Here is a 24,360-nt window from a genome sequence, read left to right on the forward strand (position 1 = left end):
AAAGATTTTGTGTTATCATTCATATTCTCTGAAAAAAGGCCAAGAAAGCAACAAATATGCCGGGGTATGTAAACTTTTGAGCACAACTGTATAACCAAATCCTAAAGATTCCAGGTTGCCTAGAGGTAGAGTACGCAAGTTCATGCAAAAAGGTTAGATTTAGGCTACTACATAAATGAGAAAAGTAGTTTAGCTGCCCTGTGCCTGCCAAATCAACAAGGCAAAGACAAGGTTGCCTTTAATACCATGTAAAACAATGGCAGTATGACACATGATAGGTTGGTAAAAATGTATTTTTATTTTTACCAATTTTCAGAAAGGCTGCATTATTTGTAATAGTACAAACGATAGGATTTAAGATTAGATACTTTTAGTGACTACAGAACTACCAATATTGTCCAGAAACAAGTTGCTGTTTTAGGTTTATTTTGTATGAGATCTGTTTGGGTATATACTGAATTGTGTGCCTATTCATTCTAGCCTAAACTAAAGGAGAAATGTATTTTAGTCATATTTCCATTCTTCAGTACATAGACATTTTGTTCCACAAAATATAGATCCCTTACTAACAGTGTTAAAAAGTAACATTGATTTAATTTTTATTTCATAAATCAATATACAGCGTTGGTCTGGCGTACTGGGGGAGCGGGGAAACCCCCAGTAGGCCCCAACTTTGTCTTAAATCTAAGCTGTCTCCAGCACCCTGCAGGGCCCCAAAATCCACTTCTCCCCCCGCCGGGTGTATTAAAATGACCTGCAGCCGCGGCTCTGTAGACTGTAGGACTGCCACCGCAGGTGATAATATTGTATGTGGCAGTCAGATTACTATAGCTCCAGCAGCTGCAGAGGGACGGTCCTGACCTGGAGGCACCCAGAGCTTATGAGCTGTAGTGCGTCAGGGGCAGAGCAGAAAGCTCCTTCTGAGAAGAAGAAACTGCATCTACTAATGGATCAGCCAGGACCTGCGGTGATGTCATGCCAATGTGACCGTGTGGGAGGAGCCGGGCCGGAGATGCCGAGAAATATGTGCCCGGGGCCAGTAATGAGAATGAGAGGGGCATTGGGGGGGCAGGGTGAGTGACATGAGGGGTCAACACTGTGACAGAGGGGTGTGTGGATTATGGGGTTTCAGTGTGTTTGAAAGAGGGGTAATTTGGGTAGAGCCAGTCTTTGTGAGATATGCAGGATATGAGGGTGCTGGGTGTGTGTGATTTGGGGGGTGCAGGGTGTCTGTAATTTGGGGGGTGCTGGGAGTGTGTGATTTGGGGGGTGCATGGTGTCTGTGATTTGGGGGCTGCAGGGTGTGTGCACCAGTCCCTGCTGCGTGACGTGGGTGAAGTCCACACAGTAACCATATATGAGTAGGGATTAGGGAAAGAGGGGTAGCAACAGTCAGAGCATGTGATGGGATTGGGAAAGCTGGGTGCTGAGCTGAGAGAAAGAGGCTCTTTTCCTTATCACCCAGCCTTTCTATATTCTGATATGCATCTTGTCCCCAGCTCCAACCTTTCCCATTCTCTGATATCATGGGAAAGCTGGATGCTGAGCTGAGAGAAAGAGGCTCTTTTCCTCATCACCCAGCCTTTCTATGTTCTGATATCCATCTTGTCCTCAGCACCCCAGCTTCCAGCTTTCCCATTCTCTGATATCATGGGAAAGCTGGGTGCTGAAGACAAGATGGTTGTCAGAACATAGGAAATACTCCCAGTGTCAGTATCCTGTACCCCCACTGTCAGTGTCATTATCCTGTACCCCAGTGTCAGTATCCTGTACCCCCAGTGTCAGTTACTCTTCAGGGGGCCTCTATATGTAATGATAGCACATTGTCTGTACATGTCCCCTCTTAATGTTAAAGCGCTGCAGAATTTGTTGGCGCTATAGAAATAAAACTTATTATTATATTATTATAGCACAGGAGTGGCCTCAATATAAATACATGTAAAAAAAAAATGCATGATCTGCCTATAGCAGTATTGTCAGAATACACAGGACTAGTAAAGGGTTTATCCAACATGTAAAACTAGTTTGGAAACCATAGTGAGGCTTTTATAGGGCCTCTGTCCCCACAGAATGACTGATCATATACAGTACAGACACTGGGGGCCGATCATTACCTGATAATTATGTAATGTATGAGTATTGGGTGGTAATGCTGCACACCGCCCCATACTGACTCTATAGGGGATTTCAGTCAGTTAGGGCAGACCCTATATGGGTGGATTGATGGCGGCAGAGGTGGATTCATTTTAGTAAAGTTTTCCATCTGAAGATGCTGAATAGCATACTGCTTCTCTTTGAATATTGTTTGGCTGATGAACTCTGTTGTTTCCTAGGACAAGGAACGTCCGTGTGTAAGAAAAACTGCGACTGACTGTAAAAAACAGATTCCATTATGAACTACAAGAAATAAAATGCTACAAGAAATCCTGTGATATATGCAGGGCACAGTACAGGTCTCTACTGCGCACTGTATACGGTAGTTTGCTAAAAGGCGCATGTTATACCAAGACAAGCTGAAAATTATCAAGTAATAAAAATGTTTATGGTCACTATAGTGTGGGCCCCTAGAGTCAATTTCCCTGGTAGGCCCCTGGCACCCCAGTCCGACCCTGTATATGTACAGTACAGACAAAAAGTTTGGACACACCTTCTCATTCAAAGAGTTTTCTTTATTTTCATGACTCTGAAAATTGTAGATTCACATTGAAGGCATCAAAACTACGAATTAACACATGTGGAATGAAATACTTAACAAAAAAGTGTGATACAACTGATAATATGTCTTATATTCTAGGTTCTTCAAAGTAGCCACCTTTTGCTTTGATTACTGCTTTGCACACTCTTGGCATTCTCTTGATGAGCTTCAAGAGGTAATCAGCGGAAATGGTTTTCACTTCACAGATGTGCCCTGTCAGGTTTAATAAGTGAGATTTATTGCCTTATAAATGGGGTTGGGACCATTAGTTGTGTTTTGCCGAAGTCTGGTGAATACACAGTCCTACTGAATAGACTGTTAGAATGTGTATTATGCAAGAAAAAAGCAGCTGAGTAAAGAAAAACGAGTGGCCATCATTACTTTAAGAAATGAAGGTCAGTCAGTCCAAAAAAAAATAGTGCAGCGGCAAAAACAATCAAACGCTACAAAGAAACTGGCCCACATGAGGACCGACCCAGGAAAGGAAGACCAACAGTCACCTCTGCTGCAGAGGATAAGTTTATCTGAGTCACCAGCCTCAGAAATCGCAGGTTAACAGCAGCTCAGATTAGAGACCAGGTCAATGCCACATTCCATAGTCTTTCCATAGTCCTTATCAAAATCAAAAACTCGACGCGTTTCCCGATACTTGTGTACTGGTGTTCATCAGGAGATAAATTACAGCTCAATCAAACCTCAATGTAACCAAAAGTATTGAACTCACATGCTGATGGTCACATGACCACCCACTCCCACCATCAACACCGGAAAACTCTCACAGCATGTAATGCCTACTGTCAAGATTCAGAAGTCTGAATAAAATCAATAAAAAAGAAGAAAATATTATTAATAAAAAGCCCAAGATGTACGAATTTACAATCAATTGCTCATATAAATGCACTAGACTGGTAAAAAAAAGGCACAAACTATTATGATCATTAAGTCCATGAGGAACCAATGTATTTAATTTGTAAATCCACATGGATTCACAATGCGCTAGCATCCATTTCCAATTCCCGCATCTGGTTCCAAGGAAAATTCTGTCTATACCTTTAGCATGAAACAAGATACTATCACAATTGTGATATACCTTGAAATGTTGTGGAATTGATTTGAGTTTCGTGAGATCTTGTTCTTATTTCGCATTTTCAATATCCAAAACATGTTCACGAACTTGTCGTTGCAATTCACGGGATGTCATTCTGATGTAAATCAACTCACAAGGGCACGTGGCAAAATATACCACTGCCCTTGTGGTACAACAAATATTATGAGTGATGTTATACATCCTAGTGTCATCAGAAGTCCTAAAGGTTTGACTCGTTAGAATGTTGGTACAAGCAACACAAATGCCACATGGGGAACATTTAGAACCTTTGGTACCAAAGAATTTTTTACTTGGTGGTTCATCATTGTAATGGCTACACCCCAGTTTGTCACGAAGATTTTTAGAACGTCGATAAGTAACTGAAGGAAAAGGATTAAGATGTTTTGCCAAAGTCTTGTCAAGGAGGAGAACCGACCAATGTTTATATAGGATATTTAAAAATTCATCACTTCGTGAATTGAAATCAAGAATACAACGTACCTTAGATGGAAAATCTGTTTTTCGTTTAACATGTGTGAACAGGTCTGATCTTTTTCTTAATGATGCTTTCTTATATGCTTCACAAATAGACTTCTTTTTATAGCCTCTATCCCTAAAACGAGTGCATAGGTCAAATGACTTGATTTTCAAAAGTTACATCAGTAGCGCAAATGCGCCTAGCACGTAAAAATTGTCCTATCGGGATGTTTCTAATCAAGTGATTTGGATGTTGAGAAGAGGCATGAAGGACCAAGTTTACTGCATTACTTTTCCGAAATAAATCTGTTTGTAAAAATCCTCGTTCATCCACCTGAATCAAAATATCCAGAAAATCAATCTTAACTCTACTACTTTTGTAGGTTAATTTTATGTTCATCTCATTATTGTTCAATTCCTCAAAAAATGAGTCAAGTTCAAGTAGAGTTCCCAGCCAGATTAAAATCACATCATCGATATATCTTCCCCAAAAATTCACTTTGTGACTAAGTGGCGATGCTTCGGACTGAAAAACATTTCTCTCCCACAGCCCCAGTCACAAATTAGCATATGACAGCGCACAAGACGCCCCCATTGCTGTGCCCTGGAGCTGTAGGTAGAGAGTATCCTTGAAAATGAAAAAATTAAGTGTAAGCACAAAATCAAGTGCTTTAACCAAAAACCGTGACAAGGCTGCGTCAAGACCACTAGATTAAAGGAAAAAATTAACAGCTGTAATGCCATCCGTATGTCTAATTGACGTGTATAATGATTCTACATCGCATACAACAAGCCATGAATTTTTTTCCATCTGGATACCATCCAATTTACGCAAAACATCTGTGGTATCTTTAATGAAGGAAGGAAGTTCCTCCACCAAAGGTTTTAGGAAATGATCGATAATACCATATAGGGGTTCCAAAAGATTGCTGACACCGGAAACTATTAGCCTACCTGGTGGTGTATTTGAATCCTTATGTATCTTCGGAAGCAAATGCTTGCCACTGTAGGTTCCTTGATCATAAGGCCTTCATTTTGTTTAGTAGTTAGAATTCCTTCTTCAACAGTCTAATTCAAAAATTGATCTAGCTCCTGTTGATATTTGAGAATAGGATTAAACGACTATGTAATACTTATTCTATGTTCTGAGGATTTCGATAGCGTAGGGCAATGACAATCAGAGACGAGTTCCGGGTACAAGATGTTTATAGTATGTAACCACGGTAGATATAGAACAAACACAACAACACAATAACACATACAATACTTTCCAGAATAGACGCGGAGGGGATTCCCGGGGCCACGCACCGGACTCCCCCAGGGAGACCACCAGAGCGAACCCCTATACAGGGACTGTCCGGCAATCTACCCCGGAAGGCCTAAATACGCAGCAGCCGGGATAAGGAGCAAGCGGTAAAGTCAATGAGTGTCCGTACGGGAATGTTTGTCCAGAATGGTTACGAACCAAAAGAGAACCAGGCGGCGTGCTGACCGAAGATGGTAAACGGAATCCGGGCACAGCCTTGAAGAGCCGGGTACAGTCCAGAGTCAATCAGTAGGTAGTCTTTTAGGGGAATCCAGAGGTAATCAGGGATAAGCAGCAACACAGCAGGAGCACACAGCAGGCAGTATACTCAGGCACTGGACTGGACTTAGAGGCGGCCTTTTAAGCAGCTGGACAGGAAGTAGGGCAACAGAACGGTAACCTCCATGTTAACCGAGGGCAAGGGCAGTCAAAGAGAACTGGAAAACCTGGAAACCTGACATTACTCCCCCCCCCCAGAGACGGCCTCAGGACGGATCAGGGCCAGGTTTGTCCGGGAACCGTCGATGAAATTGAGCAATCTTCCGGGGTGCCCGAATGTTACCCACCGGTTCCCAGGAATCGTCCTCGGGGGCGTACCCCTGCCAACGTACCAGATATTGAAGCCGACGACGATGGAGCCGGGAGTCAATAATGTCCTCAACCACGAACTGCTCCTCGCCGTCGACCATCACAGGCGGAGGAGGAGGCACAACACGACCATGAAACGTATTAGGGGAAACGGGTTTGAGGAGAGACACATGAAAGACCGGGTGTACCTTTAGATGGTGCGGTAACCGTAGCCGACAGGCCACAGGGCTCACGATCCCGGTGATCTTAAACGGACCGATGAATTTTTGTCCCAGCTTCTGCGAAGGAACACCCAATTTCAGGTTTTTGGTGGATAACCATACAGAGTCCCCTACCTTGTACATGGGTGCCGGTTTCCGGTGAGTGTCTGCCGACCTCTTGTAACGCTCCTGGGCCGTAGCCACGGTGTCCTTTAGAACCTCCAGATTTTGTCGTAGTTCTGTCAATCTGTCCTCCACCGCTGGCACCGAAACCGCAACCGGTGACCTAGGCAAAATAGTCGGATGGTAACCCAGGTTAGCGAAAAAGGGCGTTACCTTAGTGGAGCTGCTCTGAGTGTTGTTGTAGGAGAACTCCGCCAACGGAAGCATCTTCAACCAATCGTCTTGGAGATGGCTGACATAACAGCGAAGGTATTGTTCCAGGGTTTGATTCGTCCGTTCGGTTTGTCCATTTGTCTGAGGATGGTATGCAGAAGACAGACAGACATCAATCTGGAGTGCCGTACAAAACCCCTTCCAGAATCTAGACGTGAACTGCACGCCCCGATCGGAGATGATCTCGTCTGGTACCCCATGCAATCGGAATACGTTCTGGATAACCAAATCCACTGTCTCTGCGGCTGAGGGAAGACCGGTACACGGAATGAAGTGAGCAGCTTTAGTCAATCGATCCACCACCACTAAAATGGTATTATGCCCGCCTGAGACTGGCAACTCCACAATAAAATCCATGGAGATAGACCCCCAAGGGCGAGATGGCACGGGTAACGGTTGGAGGAGTCCCGTAGGAGCCACACGAGGGACCTTGCACCGGGCACAAACCACACATGAGTGGACATAGTCCTTCACGTCCTTTAAACAGGTAGGCCACCAGAAAAACCGGCTCAGAAATTCCTGCGTCTTCTGTACCCCCCTATGACCGGCCAACACGGAGTCATGAACCAACTTGAGAACCCGAAGTCTTACGGCCTCCGGGACATAAATGCGTCGTTCTCTCAACCACACACCATTCCGAAGAACAAGAGTTACATCATTCGGAGGGGCAGCAAGAAATACATCACCATCATAGGCCAGCTTAATGTCCTTCCACAAGTCCTGGTCCTGGAGTACTCCAACGAAATTGGCATCTGATAACACGGTCTGAGACGGGGTTCCAGGCACGGAGTCCACGGCATGGATTCGGGACAAGGCATCGGCTTTCCCATTACGTGAACCTGGACGGTATGTAACGACAAAATTGAATTGGTTAAGAAATAGGCTCCAACGGGCTTGCCGTGGAGATAGGCACCTGGCAGACTTAAGAAATTCCAGATTACGATGATCTGTGAGTACTATCACTTGCTGCGCGGCTCCCTGTAAGTGGTGTCTCCATTCCTTGAAAGCGGCAATAATCGCCAATAATTCCTTATCCGCAATGTCGTAGTTCCTTTCCGCAGGGGACAACCTGCGGGAAAAGAAGGCACACGGATGCAGGAGACTCTTGTCCCCGGTCCTTTGAGAAAGAATGGCCCCTAATGCGTAGTCGGAAGCGTCGACCTCCACGATGAAGGGAAGTGCGGGATTCGGATGCACTAGTATGGGTGCTGAGGTAAAACATCCCTTGAGACGATGGAACGCTTCCTGAGCCTGGGCGGACCATACAAACTTCTGTCTTTTCTTAGTCAACAGAGTGATGGGACGAACAATCTCTGAAAAGTTACGGATAAAGCGTCGGTAAAAGTTGGCAAAACCGACAAAGCGTTGTACCTCTTTGATGTTTCCCGGTTTCGGCCAGTCTAGAATTGCTTGTATCTTGCTAGACTCCATGTTCAGCCCCTGAGGAGAGATGATATAACCTAAGAACTGTATTTGTGAGCAGTGGAACTCACATTTCTCCAGTTTAATGTACAGGTGGTTTTCCCTCAGCCGGTTAAGTACGGTCTTGACGTGCTCCTGGTGTTCCTGGAGAGAATCAGAAAAGATTAGAATATCATCCAGATAGATCACCATGAATTGGTCCATGATATCCCTAAAAATGTCATTAACTAGATGTTGAAATGCCGCAGGAGCGTTACAAAGTCCAAAAGGCATCACTAAATACTCAAAATGTCCGTACCGACATCGGAACGCGGTCTTCCACTCGTCTCCGGGACGTATACGAAGCAGATTATATGCCCCACGGAGGTCCAATTTGGTGAATATCTTTGCCTGTTGGACTCTCTCCAATAGCTCCGGAATCAACGGTAACGGATACCGGTTCCGGATGGTTATTTTATTCAGTTCCCGGTAGTCAATACAGGGTCTCAGAGTCCCCTCCTTCTTTTTCACAAAAAAGATGGGTGCCCCTGCGGGCGAGGTAGACGGGCGAATAAATCCCTTGGCCAGGCTTTCATCGATATACTCCTTTAGGGCTTCTAGCTCAGGTGCCGCCAACGGGTAAACATGACCAAACGGGATTTCTGCCCCTGGGAGTAAGTCTATGGGGCAATCATACGGTCTATGCGGAGGAAGCCGATCGGCCTTTCTTTTGTCGCATATGTCAGCGAAGTCACGATAAACCGGGGGTAAAACGGGTACCTGTACCGTGCCTTCTGCATGTGGTGTTACCGGAACCGGAACAGTTGGACAAATGGCCGGACCACTCTGCGGTGGGAAGGATATCTCCTTAGTTTCCCAATCGATGACCGGATTTGTAGACCGTAGCCACGGAATACCTAAAATAATCGGAAAATGTGGAGAAGAGATCATCATGAAAATAAGAGTCTCCTGCTGACCTGGTTTCATCACGCATTCTAGCGGTACTGTTTCCCGATCCACTGGTCCAGATGTTAACGGAGATCCGTCTACCGTCTCCATGGTAACCGGTGAGGATCTTTGCTGAGTCCGGATACCGTGTTTACTGGCAAAAGAAAAGTCCATGAAATTTCCCCCTGCCCCAGAGTCTATCATTGCAGAGGTAGGAATTAGCTGTCCCTCCCACCGGATCTGAATGGGGAGTGAACAATGGGTATATTTCCCTTCTGAGTCCTTCAGTGAGGTAGACATTACAGTCAAGGGAAATACCGCATCCAAGTGTCCACTTGCCTCAGAGATGTCAGACTCTGCGTCCGTGTTGTCACACTCTGCCATGGCTGCCAATACCTTATTTGGGCGATTCGGACGTTTCGGGCAGTCGATTAAGAAATGGTCCGATTGACCGCAGTAGAAACACAAACGCTCACGGAGCCGGTGTTCACGACGTTCGTTGGTCTCTCGCTTTTGCAGAGAGTCCACTTGCATAGGAACGTCCTCGGCCTCCCGTGGCGTCCTGAAAGCAGGTTCTCTGGAAGGAAACGGATTATTATTTATACGGTTTATAGCTGCCCATTTTTCCTGTCTACGTTCCGTCAAACGGGTATCTATGCGCACACAGTGCTGGAGAAACAGGTCAAAATCCCCTGGGGATTCGGAACGGGCTAACTCGTCCTTGATGGTACCGGACAAACCCTTTCTGAAAACGGACAATAATGCATTGTTTCCCCAGTCGGTGTCTACCACTAACCTCCTGAACTCAGTGGCGTATTCAATGACAGAGCGCTTTCCTTGACGTAAGGAAAGGAGAGCAGATTCAGCGGTAGCACGGCGATTCGGATCATCAAACATCTGCGCCATTGCGTTCAGAAAGTCATCTAGGTGATTTAAACGGATGTCCCGATTCTCTATCATAGGATTAGCCCAAGCCAGTGCTCGTGAGGTTAATAACATGATGATACATAACACCTTTGACCGGTCAGAACGGTAATAATCAGCATGTACATCGAAAAATAGTATACATTGGTTAATAAATCCACGGAACTGACTACGATCACCATTGAAACGGAATGGGGGTAACCTAGGCATACCGGCAGCTGGTACGGACGTAGTGGGGCCGGCTTCCTGAGCCTCCACTCTGACTTGCAAATCCTGTATAGCCGGACCCAGTACCTGGTGATCATGGCCCAGCTGCGCCTCCACATCTCTAAGCTTAGTCTGCACCACCTCCATCTCCTGCTGCAGGGAGTTAATCATGGAGAACAGCTGATCTACTCGTGTCTCAGTCATTGCCCCAGCGAAATCCTCTAATGGCCTGAGTATAATGTAATACTTATTCTATGTTCTGAGGATTTCGATAGCGTAGGGCAATGACAATCAGAGACGAGTTCCGGGTACAAGATGTTTATAGTATGTAACCACGGTAGATATAGAACAAACACAACAACACAATAACACATACAATACTTTCCAGAATAGACGCGGAGGGGATTCCCGGGGCCACGCACCGGACTCCCCCAGGGAGACCACCAGAGCGAACCCCTATACAGGGACTGTCCGGCAATCTACCCCGGAAGGCCTAAATACGCAGCAGCCGGGATAAGGAGCAAGCGGTAAAGTCAATGAGTGTCCGTACGGGAATGTTTGTCCAGAATGGTTACGAACCAAAAGAGAACCAGGCGGCGTGCTGACCGAAGATGGTAAACGGAATCCGGGCGCAGCCTTGAAGAGCCGGGTACAGTCCAGAGTCAATCAGTAGGTAGTCTTTTAGGGGAATCCAGAGGTAATCAGGGATAAGCAGCAACACAGCAGGAGCACACAGCAGGCAGTATACTCAGGCACTGGACTGGACTTAGAGGCGGCCTTTTAAGCAGCTGGACAGGAAGTAGGGCAACAGAACGGTAACCTCCATGTTAACCGAGGGCAAGGGCAGTCAAAGAGAACTGGAAAACCTGGAAACCTGACAGACTATCTTTGATAACAACCAGAATTCTTCAACTGCCTATACATTTCTTTTTCATATTTTTTTTTATAATGATGTTTCCACCTTTGTCTGAAGGCTTAATGATAACATTTATTAAACCTTCTAATTGTTTCAAAGCAATTCTTTCCCCGTGAGAAAGATTATCATGTTTAATTGACGTGGATATGGAAGTTAAATCCTGTGATTAAATCCTGTGATACCAGCTGAACAAACATCTCAATTTTAGGGAATTGAGACAGAGATGGAAATTTTTTTGATTTTGGAATAAGGTGACAAGGAAATTTACCTTTATTGTTTTCTTCAGATTCCTGTGCCAGTTCTTCTAGTATTTGTAATGCCTTCCTTTCTGTATCAGAAGAAAAAAAGGGATTTGTATTTTTATAGGCAAATAATTTATTGAAAATTAATCTACGGGCAAAAAGATGCAGATCTTTTACAGCCAAAAAATGATTAAAACAAGATGATGGTGAGAAAGATAGGCCACGTTGTAAAACAGATATTTGTTCAGGGGTCAGTACAATATCTGATAAATTGATTGCCTTCAAAGATGTTTTTGAATTCAACTCTCCTTGAAAAAATTGCTTACGCTTTCCTCCATTTTGACGTTGATCATGTTGACGTTGATTATGTTCACCTGATCTTCATGGATATCGCTCCGTATGTGAAGATGCAATACTAGATATATCGCTCATAGATGTGCTTCCGACTTCAGGTTTCCCTGATTCTATTTTATGGCTCCATCTGAAGACTTTATTTTGTTCTTTGTCCTGTAAGTAACGTTGAAATTTTTTCGTTTTTGTTGAGGAAATTTGGTTTTCCCATTCATTTGAGCATTCCTCAATTTCCTTATTGAATGTTTCCAGTTCATCCGCCAGACATTCTTTTTGAAGTTGTTTCTGAATTTCATCAATTTCACTGCTGAGAGCATCAAGTGTACGGCCATTCATTCCAACCAATTCCATAAATGTTTTGGAACATGTATTGCATGCTGTTTCCCATTTAAGACGAAAATCATCGTCACTAACAGGAAATGAAGGAAAAACTTGGACCCGGAGTCCCCGGGGAACCAAGTCCTTCAATAAGTAATTCTCTAACGATACCTTATTCCACCAAATTCTAGTTCGTCGATTGAGCAACTTCTTAAAAGTATGTTTAAGTGCTGTTTTATGGGCTCGTTCCTGGGTAGAGGAAGCACCGTTCCTAAATACATCCTTAATTTTAACAGACCAGGAGATCTCTTTACTCCTGTAATCAATGCCAAATTGTGTCCATACACTTAGTATTGAAATACTTGGAGATATTTTAACGGGACACTAATAATATATAAAGTTTTATGAATAGGTTCAAATATAACGGCCGCTATTTTATGTATTGTTGATTGTGGTTCTAAGGAACTAATCATGGGTAGTAGATATCCAGTTGTTACGTTTATTCTTCATCAGAGTAATTTATTCATATAAGATGTCAATCGGATGCCAGGATATGATTTTTTCGCTCATAGACACGTGTGTTTGATAATACACATTGCTGCATGGAATGACCAGTCATCACGTATCTTCTATGGTAATGCGTCCCTAACAACATGCATTGCTGTATCAAGTATCCAGATGTGATGTAGTTCCTCCTTGGCAACGAGTCCTTAACTACATTCTCCGCCATATGCAACGATCGGACATCATGTATTCTCTGCCTGGCAATGAGTCCGTAACTATACACATCGTCATACTGGATGATTGGACATGACGTTATTAGCATCATGTTTGGCAGTGGTGTTTTATGGGAACATGTTCTGGAGGCGTAATCACATGGACATTTTTCATTGGATATCGGCACTATAAAGAGGGACCTGAATTTGATTCAAATCACTCCTGGAAGAAGCGCTTCAAGTGCGAAACGTGCGTTGGAGAGGGTGTGGGACGCCATTTACCTTGTCTATTGTTCCTCTGTATATGGTTGTGATAATGGTAATTTATGGTTAATTGTAACCGTTGAAATTTCTATAACTGCACACTTGTGTTACTACTCTGTACTTTATATTTGTACATATATTTTGGTATTATTCCCATTATTATTTTTGGTGGGTGTTATTATTAATTCTATACGGGGGGGTTTTGAATGATTTTGTGACTTGGTGTTACCAACATAAATTAATTATATACTTATTACCCTTGGAAGGGTCTGTTGCTGGAGACTTCCTGTTAATCTTTGTATTTTAATAACTTTTTATATTTAATAAAAATTGTTTTTATATGCAACTGCATATTTTGTTGGTGATTTATATCTAGTTGGTTAATTTCTCAAATATTGGTTGTGATTTTGGTGTTTAATCACTCAATACAACAACCAACTGAAAAAATGTACAGCATGAATACAGTTATCCAAAAGTTAAGATTTTGAAAATTCGGAGGACACATATAAGTACAAAATCTTAAATCAATTAACGTGCGCATCCTAGGGGGTGAGAAAAAAAATGATAATTTTTTTACCTGCATTAAAATTGGATGGTTTATTGTATGCTCGTGTGAACTTAGCCTTATAATGTATAACTGGACAACAGTTGGTCTCCACATGGATGGCATCTATGTGCTGTCTGTAGTTTTCAAGACCCTACAGACTTGTGTGGGTGATTTTATGACATAAATCAAGAATGGATATTTCTATGATGTTTTGCAGTAATTCCAACCACATCCAATCCATTTTTATACATCAACTTATTGAAAGTTACTAGTGATGAGCGAGTACTAAAAAGCTCGGGTGCTCGAAGCTCGGGCCGAGCCTCCCAAGATACTCGTGTACTCGGGCCGAGCAACGAGCCCAATGTTATCCTATGGGAGACCCGAGTATTTTTGTGAAATGACCCCCCGGCAGCATGGAGAAACCCTAAAAATGTCACAAAAGTCTCAGAAGAGTGCTCAAATGACATGGCAACAGCATGGGGAAGACCCCTTGAAGCATTTATCACTGAAAAGTCACAGCTGTGAACAATTTTGTCCGCGTTTTACGCCATTTTTACGGACTCACCAGAAAACCTTCCAAAATGACCCCAAAATGATTTTTCATGGCGGAAATGTTAAGGGCACATACCCAATAGTGAGATAGAGCTGGTGTATGTTACTTTTTGAGATTAATACATGAAAGATTTTACGTGAAAACATTGTGTGGCACTCCGATGTCCCTGAGAAGAGACGTACATGAAGGCCTCTTGAGTCTAATGTGCCCATTTTGAAGAAGTGAGTCTTTGTAGTATTTTCCTTTGCCAGGGCAGTCCAAAATTGTGAGGTTCACCAATGCCCCTGGATAGAGACGTGCATGATGGCCTGTAAACCTGAAGTGCCCATTGTAAGGAAGTGGGTCTATTTCAGTATAGCCCTTTGCCAGGGCAGCCAAAAATTGGGAGGCTCCACATTGTCCCTGGATAGAGACGTGCATGATGGCCTGTAAACCTGAAGTGCCCATTGTAAGGAAGTGGGTCTATTTCAGTATAGCCCTTTGCCAGGGCAGCCAAAAATTGGGAGGCTCCACGTTGTCCCTGGGTAGAGACGTGCATGAGGGCCTCAAAACATTAAGTGTCCATTTTAAGGAAGTGGGTGTATTATAGTATAGCCCTTAGGCAGGGCAGCCAAAAATTGGGAGGCTCCACGTTGTCCCTGGATAGAGACGTGCATGATGGCCTTTAAACCTGAAGTGCCCATTGTAAGGAAGTGGGTCTATTTCAGTATAGCCCTTTGCCAGGGCAGCCAAAAATTGGGAGGCTCCACATTGTCCCTGGATAGAGACGTGCATGATGGCCTGTAAACCTGAAGTGCCCATTGTAAGGAAGTGGGTCTATTTCAGAATAGCCCTTTGCCAGGGCAGCCAAAAATTGGGAGGCTCCACATTGTCCCTGGATAGAGACGTGCATGATGGCCTGTAAACCTGAAGTGCCCATTGTAAGGAAGTGGGTCTATTTCAGTATAGCCCTTTGCCAGGGCAGCCAAAAATTGGGAGGCTCCACGTTGTCCCTGGGTAGAGACGTGCATGAGGGCCTCAAAACATTAAGTGTCCATTTTAAGGAAGTGGGTGTATTATAGTATAGCCCTTAGGCAGGGCAGCCAAAAATTGGGAGGCTCCACGTTGTCCCTGGATAGAGACGTGCATGATGGCCTTTAAACCTGAAGTGCCCATTGTAAGGAAGTGGGTCTATTTCAGTATAGCCCTTTGCCAGGGCAGCCAAAAATTGGGAGGCTCCACGTTGTCCCTGGGTAGAGACGTGCATGAGGGCCTCAAAACATTAAGTGTCCATTTTAAGGAAGTGGGTGTATTATAGTATAGCCCTTAGGCAGGGCAGCCAAAAATTGGGAGGCTCCACGTTGTCCCTGGATAGAGACGTGCATGATGGCCTTTAAACCTGAAGTGCCCATTGTAAGGAAGTGGGTCTATTTCAGTATAGCCCTTTGCAAGGGCAGCCAAAAATTGGGAGGCTCCACATTGTCCCTGGATAGAGACGTGCATGATGGCCTGTAAACCTGAAGTGCCCATTGTAAGGAAGTGGGTCTATTTCAGTATAGCCCTTTGCCAGGGCAGCCAAAAATTGGGAGGCTCCACGTTGTCCCTCGGTAGAGACGTGCATGAGGGCCTCAAAACATTAAGTGTCCATTTTAAGGAAGTGGGTGTATTATAGTATAGCCCTTAGGCAGGGCAGCCAAAAATTGGGAGGCTCCACGTTGTCCCTGGATAGAGACGTGCATGATGGCCTTTAAACCTGAAGTGCCCATTGTAAGGAAGTGGGTCTATTTCAGTATAGCCCTTTGCCAGGGCAGCCAAAAATTGGGAGGCTCCACATTGTCCCTGGATAGAGACGTGCATGATGGCCTGTAAACCTGAAGTACCCATTGTAAGGAAGTGGGTCTATTTCAGTATAGCCCTTAGGCAGGGCAGCCAAAAATTGGGAGGCTCCACATTGTCCCTGGATAGAGACGTGCATGATGGCCTGTAAACCTGAAGTGCCCATTGTAAGGAAGTGGGTCTATTTCAGTATAGCCCTTTGCCAGGGCAGCCAAAAATTGGGAGGCTCCACATTGTCCCTGGATAGAGACGTGCATGATGGCCTGTAAACCTGAAGTGCCCATTGTAAGGAAGTGGGTCTATTTCAGTATAGCCCTTTGCCAGGGCAGCCAAAAATTGGGAGGCTCCACATTGTCCCTGGATAGAGACGTGCATGATGGCCTGTAAACCTGAAGTGCCCATTGTAAGGAAGTGGGTCTATTTCAGTATAGCCCTTTGCCAGGGCAGCCAAAAATTGGGAGGCTCCACGTTGTCCCTGGGTAGAGACGTGCATGAGGGCCTCAAAACATTAAGTGTCCATTTTAAGGAAGTGGGTGTATTATAGTATAGCCCTTAGGCAGGGCAGCCAAAAATTGGGAGGCTCCACGTTGTCCCTGGATAGAGACGTGCATGATGGCCTTTAAACCTGAAGTGCCCATTGTAAGGAAGTGGGTCTATTTCAGTATAGCCCTTTGCCAGGGCAGCCAAAAATTGGGAGGCTCCACATTGTCCCTGGATAGAGACGTGCATGATGGCCTGTAAACCTGAAGTGCCCATTGTAAGGAAGTGGGTCTATTTCAGTATAGCCCTTTGCCAGGGCAGCCAAAAATTGGGAGGCTCCACATTGTCCCTGGATAGAGACGTGCATGATGGCCTGTAAACCTGAAGTGCCCATTGTAAGGAAGTGGGTCTATTTCAGTATAGCCCTTTGCCAGGGCAGCCAAAAATTGGGAGGCTCCACATTGTCCCTGGATAGAGACGTGCATGATGGCCTGTAAACCTGAAGTGCCCATTGTAAGGAAGTGGGTCTATTTCAGTATAGCCCTTTGCCAGGGCAGCCAAAAATTGGGAGGCTCCACATTGTCCCTGGATAGAGACGTGCATGATGGCCTGTAAACCTGAAGTGCCCATTGTAAGGAAGTGGGTCTATTTCAGTATAGCCCTTTGCCAGGGCAGCCAAAAATTGGGAGGCTCCACGTTGTCCCTGGGTAGAGACGTGCATGAGGGCCTCAAAACATTAAGTGTCCATTTTAAGGAAGTGGGTGTATTATAGTATAGCCCTTAGGCAGGGCAGCCAAAAATTGGGAGGCTCCACGTTGTCCCTGGATAGAGACGTGCATGATGGCCTTTAAACCTGAAGTGCCCATTGTAAGGAAGTGGGTCTATTTCAGTATAGCCCTTTGCCAGGGCAGCCAAAAATTGGGAGGCTCCACGTTGTCCCTGGGTAGAGACGTGCATGAGGGCCTCAAAACATTAAGTGTCCATTTTAAGGAAGTGGGTGTATTATAGTATAGCCCTTAGGCAGGGCAGCCAAAAATTGGGAGGCTCCACGTTGTCCCTGGGTAGAGACGTGCATGAGGGCCTCAAAACATTAAGTGTCCATTTTAAGGAAGTGGGTGTATTATAGTATAGCCCTTAGGCAGGGCAGCCAAAAATTGGGAGGCTCCACGTTGTCCCTGGGTAGAGACGTGCATGAGGGCCTCAAAACATTGTTCCCATTGCAAAGGAGCGGGTCTCCTGTCGTTGTAATGTCCATTCTGCAAAGAATGGGCGAAAAAATTTACCACTGGGGGTATACCTGAAACAAAGGCCTAAGTATTGCAATTTGTAACGGTCATCATCATGGTGGCGCATGAGGAGAAGGAGGAGCAGTCCAGCGATTATCCAAAGTCCAGAAGTGTGTACCCATGGGTGAGTGGAGGTACATGGCAAACTTTAAATTCCGCTCTCATTTGCTGGTGGTGTGGTGAAGTCTGGCCCAATCCAACCCTTGTTCATCTTGATCAGAGTCAGCCTGTCAGCATTTTCAGTTGACAGGCGGGTGCGTTTATCTGTAATGATTCCACCTGCGGCACTAAAAACACGCTCTGACAAAACGCTAGCAGCAGGGCAGGCCAGGACTTCCAAGGCGTAGAGAGCCAATTCATGCCATGTGTCCAGCTTGGATACCCAATAATTGTAAGGCACAGAGGAATGTCGGAGTACAGTTGTTCGATCTGCAAGGTACTCCTTCAGCATCTGGGCAAACTTAGGATTTCTTGTGGCACTACCCCGCACCTCAGGGGCTGTGGTACGTGAGGGGCTGAGAAAACTGTCCCACATCTTAAAGACTGTTCCCCTACCTCTGGCGGATTGGACTTGTGCCTCTCTCGGCTGTACGCCTCGGTTGTCCACTGATTCATGACCTATGCCGCTAGCGTTTTGTGAGGGGAATGCTTTGCCTACTTCCGTGAGTATGGCCTTCCGAAACTGCTGCATTTTGGTTGACCTCTCCTCCACGGGAATAAGAGACAAAAAGTTCTCCTTGTAGCGTGGGTCTAACAGTGTTACCAACCAGTAATGATTGTCGGCCAAGATGTTCTTAACGCGAGGGTCACGAGACAGGCAGCTTACCATAAAGTCAGCCATGTGCGCCAGACTCTTAACAGCCAGGACTTCAGTAGCCTGACCAACAAGATGACTGAACATGCTGTCCTCCTCCTCCTCCTCCTCCTCCTCATCTACCCTGTCCTCTGGCCAGCCACGCTGAACCGAGGATATGACTGGTGTGCATGTCATATCCTCAATTTGGCCGGAGAGTTGCTCCATGTCTTCATCCTCCTCCTCGTCATAGTCCTCCACTGCACGTTGTGATGAGACGAGGCTGGGCTGTGTGTTATCACCCACACCCACTACTGTTTCTTGCTGCAACTCATCGCGCTCCGCCTGCAATGCATCATGTTTGTTTTTCAGCAGAGACCGTTTTAGAAGGCAGAGTAGCGGTATGGTGACGCTAATAATGGCGTCATCACCACTCACCATCTTGGTGGAGTCCTCAAAGTTTTGGAGGATGGTACATAGGTCTGACATCCATCTCCACTCCTCAGGTGTTATGTGTGGAGTTTGACCCATTTCCCGACGGCTTAGGTGATGCAGGTACTCAACAACTGCCCTCTTCTGCTCACATATCCTGACCAACATGTGCAGAGTTGAATTCCAACGCGTGGGGACATCACACACCAGTCTGTGAGCCGGAAGATGCAAACGGCGCTGAAAGCCGGCAAGGCCGGCTGAAGCAGTAGGTGACTTTCGAAAATGTGCAGACAGGCGGCGAACTTTTACCAGCAGATCAGACAGCTCTGGGTATGACTTTATAAACCGCTGAACCACAAGGTTGAGCACATGGGCCACGCATGGAACATGTGTCAGCTGGCCTCGCCTCAAAGCCGCCACCAGGTTCCGGCCATTGTCACACACGACCTTTCCTGGCTTTAGGTTCAGAGGTGTGAGCCAGTGATCTGCCTGCTGTTTCAGAGCTGTCCACAGCTCTTCTGCATTGTGGGGTTTGTCACCTATGCAGATTAGCTTCAGCACAGCCTGTTGCCGCTTCGCCGAGGCAGTGCTGCAGTGCTTCCAGCTTGTGACTGGTGTGGAGGGCACAGTAGATGAGGATGCGCAGGAGGAGGAGGAGGCTGAAGAGCATGACATTCCGGAGCTGTAGAGTGTGGGTGAAACACTGACTGAGGTAGGGCCTGCAAACCTTGGTGTGGGAAGGACGTGTTCCGTCCCTCGCTCAGACTGGGTCCCAGCTTCCACAATATTAACCCAGTGTGCCGTCAACGAGATGTAGCGGCCTTGCCCACAAGCACTTGTCCACGTGTCTGTGGTTAGGTGGACCTTGGGTGAAACAGCGTTGTTCAGGGCACGTGTGATGTTTTGTGACACGTGGTTATGCAACGCGGGGACGGCACACCGGGAGAAATAGTGGCGGCTGGGGACCGAGTAACGTGGGACAGCTGCCGCCATCAGGTCACGGAATGCTTCAGTCTCCACCAGCCTAAAAGGCAACATTTCCAGCGCAAGCAGTCGCGAAATGTTAGCATTTAGAACTGTGGCATGTGGGGTGTTGGCAGTGTATTTGCGCCTGCGTTCAAAGGTTTGCTGAATGGATAACTGAACGCTGCGCTGGGACAAGGACGTGCTTGATGATGGTGTTCTTTCTGCGTAGGCAACTGCAGGTGCAGGAGTGGAGGAGGCTTGTTCGCAGGCAGCATGGACAGAGGATTGGCTCGCATGCACAACCAGCGAAGACGTAGCAGTGACATCAGCAAGCACTGCTCCTCGACTCTGTTGTACTTCCCACAAAGTCGGGTGCTTGGCTGACATGTGCCTGATCATGCTGGTGGTGGTCAGGCTGCTAGTTTTGGTACCCCTGCTGATGCTGGCACGGCAGGTGTTGCAAATGGCCTTTTTTGAATCATCTGGATCCAACTTAAAAAACTGCCAGACTCGGGAAGACCTAACATTTGTACAGGCACCTTGTGTCGTCGTGTTGTTCCGGGGAACGGTTGCCTGACTTCTGCCTGGGGCCACCACCCTGCTTCTTACTGCCTGTTGTGATGCTACGCCTCCCTCCCCCTGTGCACTGCTGTCCTCGCTCTGCATATCCTCCTGCCAGGTTGGGTCAGTTACTGGATCATCCACCACGTCGTCTTCCTCTTCCGCACCCTGCTCCTCCTCCTGACTTGCTGACAATTGTGTCTCATCATCGTCCACCACTTGTTGAGACACGTTGCCAACTTCGTGAGAACGTGGCTGCTCAAATATTTGGCCATCTGTACAGACGATCTCCTCATGACCCACTTCAATATGAGCTGGCGAGAGGCCAGAATGTGTGAATGGAAACGTGAACCGCTCTTCCGAGTGTCCAAGTGTGGGATCATTAATGTCCGAGGAGGACGTGTACTCAGCCTGGTGGTAGGAAGGAGGATCAGGTTCAGAAATGTGCGGTGCAGTATCACGGCTACTGACACTTGACCGTGTGGAAGACAGAGTGTTTGTGGTGGTGCCAATCTGACTGGAAGCATTATCTGCTATCCAACTAACAACCTGTTGACACTGGTCTTGGTTCAAGAGCGGTGTACTGCTGCGGTCCCCAAGAATTTGGGACAGGACGTGCGAGCGACTAGATGTGGCCCTTTGTTGTGGCGAAATTAGAGCTTGCCCACGACCCCGGCCTCTGCCTGCACCACCATCACGTCCACTTCCTTGCCAATGCCCTTGCGCATTTTGCAATGCTGTGCACTGCTGACGTGTATATTCACTACTTGTGCGTTATATCAAAGTGTGTGGAAATTGCACACAAGTGCACCTGTACGCTGCCACCAACAGGCACACACGTGCGGTTTTAAAAACCAAGCACGGACGCAATAATAACCTAACAGGTTTTTTTGGGGAGCGACAATTACAGACAAGTCAGACACTATCTGGACTGTTTTACACTGTGTACACCAGCCCCAGATATGATGAAGGCTGGTATACGGTCACCACTACCCTGCCTGCCTGCCTGCCTGTATACTGGTACAATAGTCCTGACAAGGACTCTTTTGGTCACTAGCCTGTATTCAGACCTGGCTATACCCTGCCTGTATATAGCAACAATAGTCCTGAGAAGGACTCTGCTACTGTACTCCGACCTGGCTATACCCTGCCTGCCTGTATACAACTAGAATAGTCCTGAGAAGGACTTTTGGTCACACTGTTTGCAGCCCTGCAACTGAAAAAGCTATAAAGGGCCGCAAAGCTTTCCCTGAATCAGCGACACTCTCCCTACACTGACTGTCTGAATAGCTGTGAGCAGAGCACAGCGCGCCGGCCGATATAAAGGCTCGGTCACGCTGTGCAGGCCGGCCAATCACTGCAATTCCACAACTAACAGGGCTGTGGCATTGCAGTGGTCTGCCAGCCAATCCCTGCATGAGGGCTGGCTCTCAAAAGAGCGCCAACATGCAGAAATGAAGACCACGAGTACAGCACGAGTATCGCGAGATTACTCGGTCCCCGCCAAGCAGCCCGAGTACAGCGATACTCGTGCGAGTACCGAGTAGTGACAAGCATGCTCGCTCATCACTAAAAGTTACCAGAACACATGCAGTCTTTATGTTTATAATTGCAATGTATCCACAAAAATCTGTTCATATACAAATGATCCATATCGGATCTGAAATCAGAGTCTTTTTTTCATGTGGACAAACGGGATTATTCCTATTGAATCATATTGGACCAAGTGCACTCCGTATTTTTTCATGGACAGGACTCAGACAGAAATGGTGGTAGCCTGCGGTTTTACTAAGCAGAAGCTTAGGCTGCTTTCACACTTGCGTTGTTTTGCATCAGTTGCAATCTGTTGCCATGAGGAAATACGGTGTTGTAATACTACTGTATGTTCTGAGGATTTCGATTGCGTTAGGGCAATGACAACAGAGACGAGTTCTTGGTACAAGATGTTATATAATATGTCACCACGGTAGATACACAACGGGAATAAACACAGTAAAACAACACACAAAACGGAGCGAAGGGGATTCCCGGGGCCACGCACCGGACTCCCCCAGGGAGACCACCAGAGCGAACCCCTGTACAGGGACTGTCCGGCAATCAACCCTGGAAGGCCTAAATGTGCGGCAGCCGGTACACAAGGGGCAAGTGGTATAGTCCAGGAGTGTCCGTACGGGATGATTGTCCAGAGTGGTTACGAACCGGGCAGAGTGCTGATCAAAGACGGCAGACGGAGTCCGGGCACAGCTTGAAGAAAACCGGGTATGGTCCAGAGTCGGTCGGTAGAGTTTCAGGAGAATCCAAGGCAATCAGGAAGTAGAAACAGCAAAGCAGGAGCACACAGCAAGCAGTATACTCAGGCACTGGACTGGGCTGAGAGGCGGCCTTTTAAGCAGCTGGACAGGAAGTAGGGCAACAGAACCTTAAACTCCATGTTAACTGAGGGCAAGCTCATTCAAAAGAGAACTGGAAAACCTGGAAACCTGACATTACTCCCCCCCCCCCAGAGACGGCCTCAGGACGGATCAGGGCCCGGCTTGTCCGGGAACCGTCGATGAAACTGAGCGATCTTCCGGGGTGCCCGAATGTTACCCACCGGTTCCCAGGAATCGTCCTCGGGGGCGTACCCCTGCCAACGTACCAGATATTGAAGCCGACGACGATGGAGCCGGGAGGCAATAATGTCCTCAACCACGAACTGCTCCTCGCCGTCGACCATCACAGGCGGAGGAGGAGGCACAACACGACCACGAAACGTATTAGGGGAGACAGGTTTGAGGAGAGACACATGAAAGACCGGGTGTACCTTTAGATGGTGCGGCAACCGTAGCCGACAGGCCACAGGGCTCACGATCCCGGTGATCTTAAACGGACCGATGAATTTTTGTCCCAGCTTCTGCGAAGGAACACCCAATCTCAGGTTTTTGGTGGATAACCATACAGAGTCCCCTACCTTGTACATGGGTGCCGGTTTCCGGTGAGTGTCTGCCGACCTCTTGTAACGCTCCTGGGCCGTAGCCACAGTGTCCTTTAGAACCTCCAGATTCTGTCGAAGCTCTGTCAATCTGTCCTCCACCGCCGGCACCGAAACCGCAACCGGTGACCTAGGCAAAACATTCGGATGATAACCCAAGTTAGCAAAAAAGGGCGTTACCTTAGTGGAGCTGCTCTGAGTGTTGTTATAGGAGAACTCCGCCAACGGAAGCATCTTCAACCAATCGTCTTGGAGATGGCTGACATAACATCGAAGGTATTGTTCCAGGGTTTGATTCGTCCGTTCGGTTTGCCCATTTGTCTGAGGATGGTATGCAGAAGACAAAACAGACATCAATCTGGAGTGCCGTACAAAAGCCCTTCCAGAACCTAGACGTGAACTGCACGCCCCGGTCAGAGATGATCTCGTCTGGTACCCCATGCAATCGGAATACGTTCTGGATAACCAAATCCACTGTCTCTGCGGCTGAGGGAAGACCGGTACACGGAATGAAGTGAGCAGCTTTAGTCAATCGATCCACCACCACTAAGATGGTATTGTGCCCGCCTGAGACTGGCAACTCCACAATAAAATCCATGGAGATAGACCCCCAAGGGCGAGATGGCACGGGTAACGGTTGGAGGAGTCCCGTAGGAGCCACACGAGGGACCTTGCACCGGGCACAAACCATGCATGAGTGGACATAGTCCTTTACATCCTTTAGACAGGTAGGCCACCAGAAAAAACGGCTCAGAAATTCCTGCGTCTTCTGTACCCCCCTATGACCAGCCAACACGGAGTCATGGACCAACTTGAGAACCCGAAGTCTTACGGCCTCCGGGACATAAATGCGTCGCTCTCTCAACCACACACCATTCCGAAGAACAAGAGTTACATCATTCGGGGGGCAGCAAGAAATA

The sequence above is a fragment of the Anomaloglossus baeobatrachus genome, chromosome 1, assembly GCF_048569485.1.
Source record: "Anomaloglossus baeobatrachus isolate aAnoBae1 chromosome 1, aAnoBae1.hap1, whole genome shotgun sequence".
NCBI classification, from domain to species: domain Eukaryota; kingdom Metazoa; phylum Chordata; class Amphibia; order Anura; family Aromobatidae; genus Anomaloglossus; species Anomaloglossus baeobatrachus.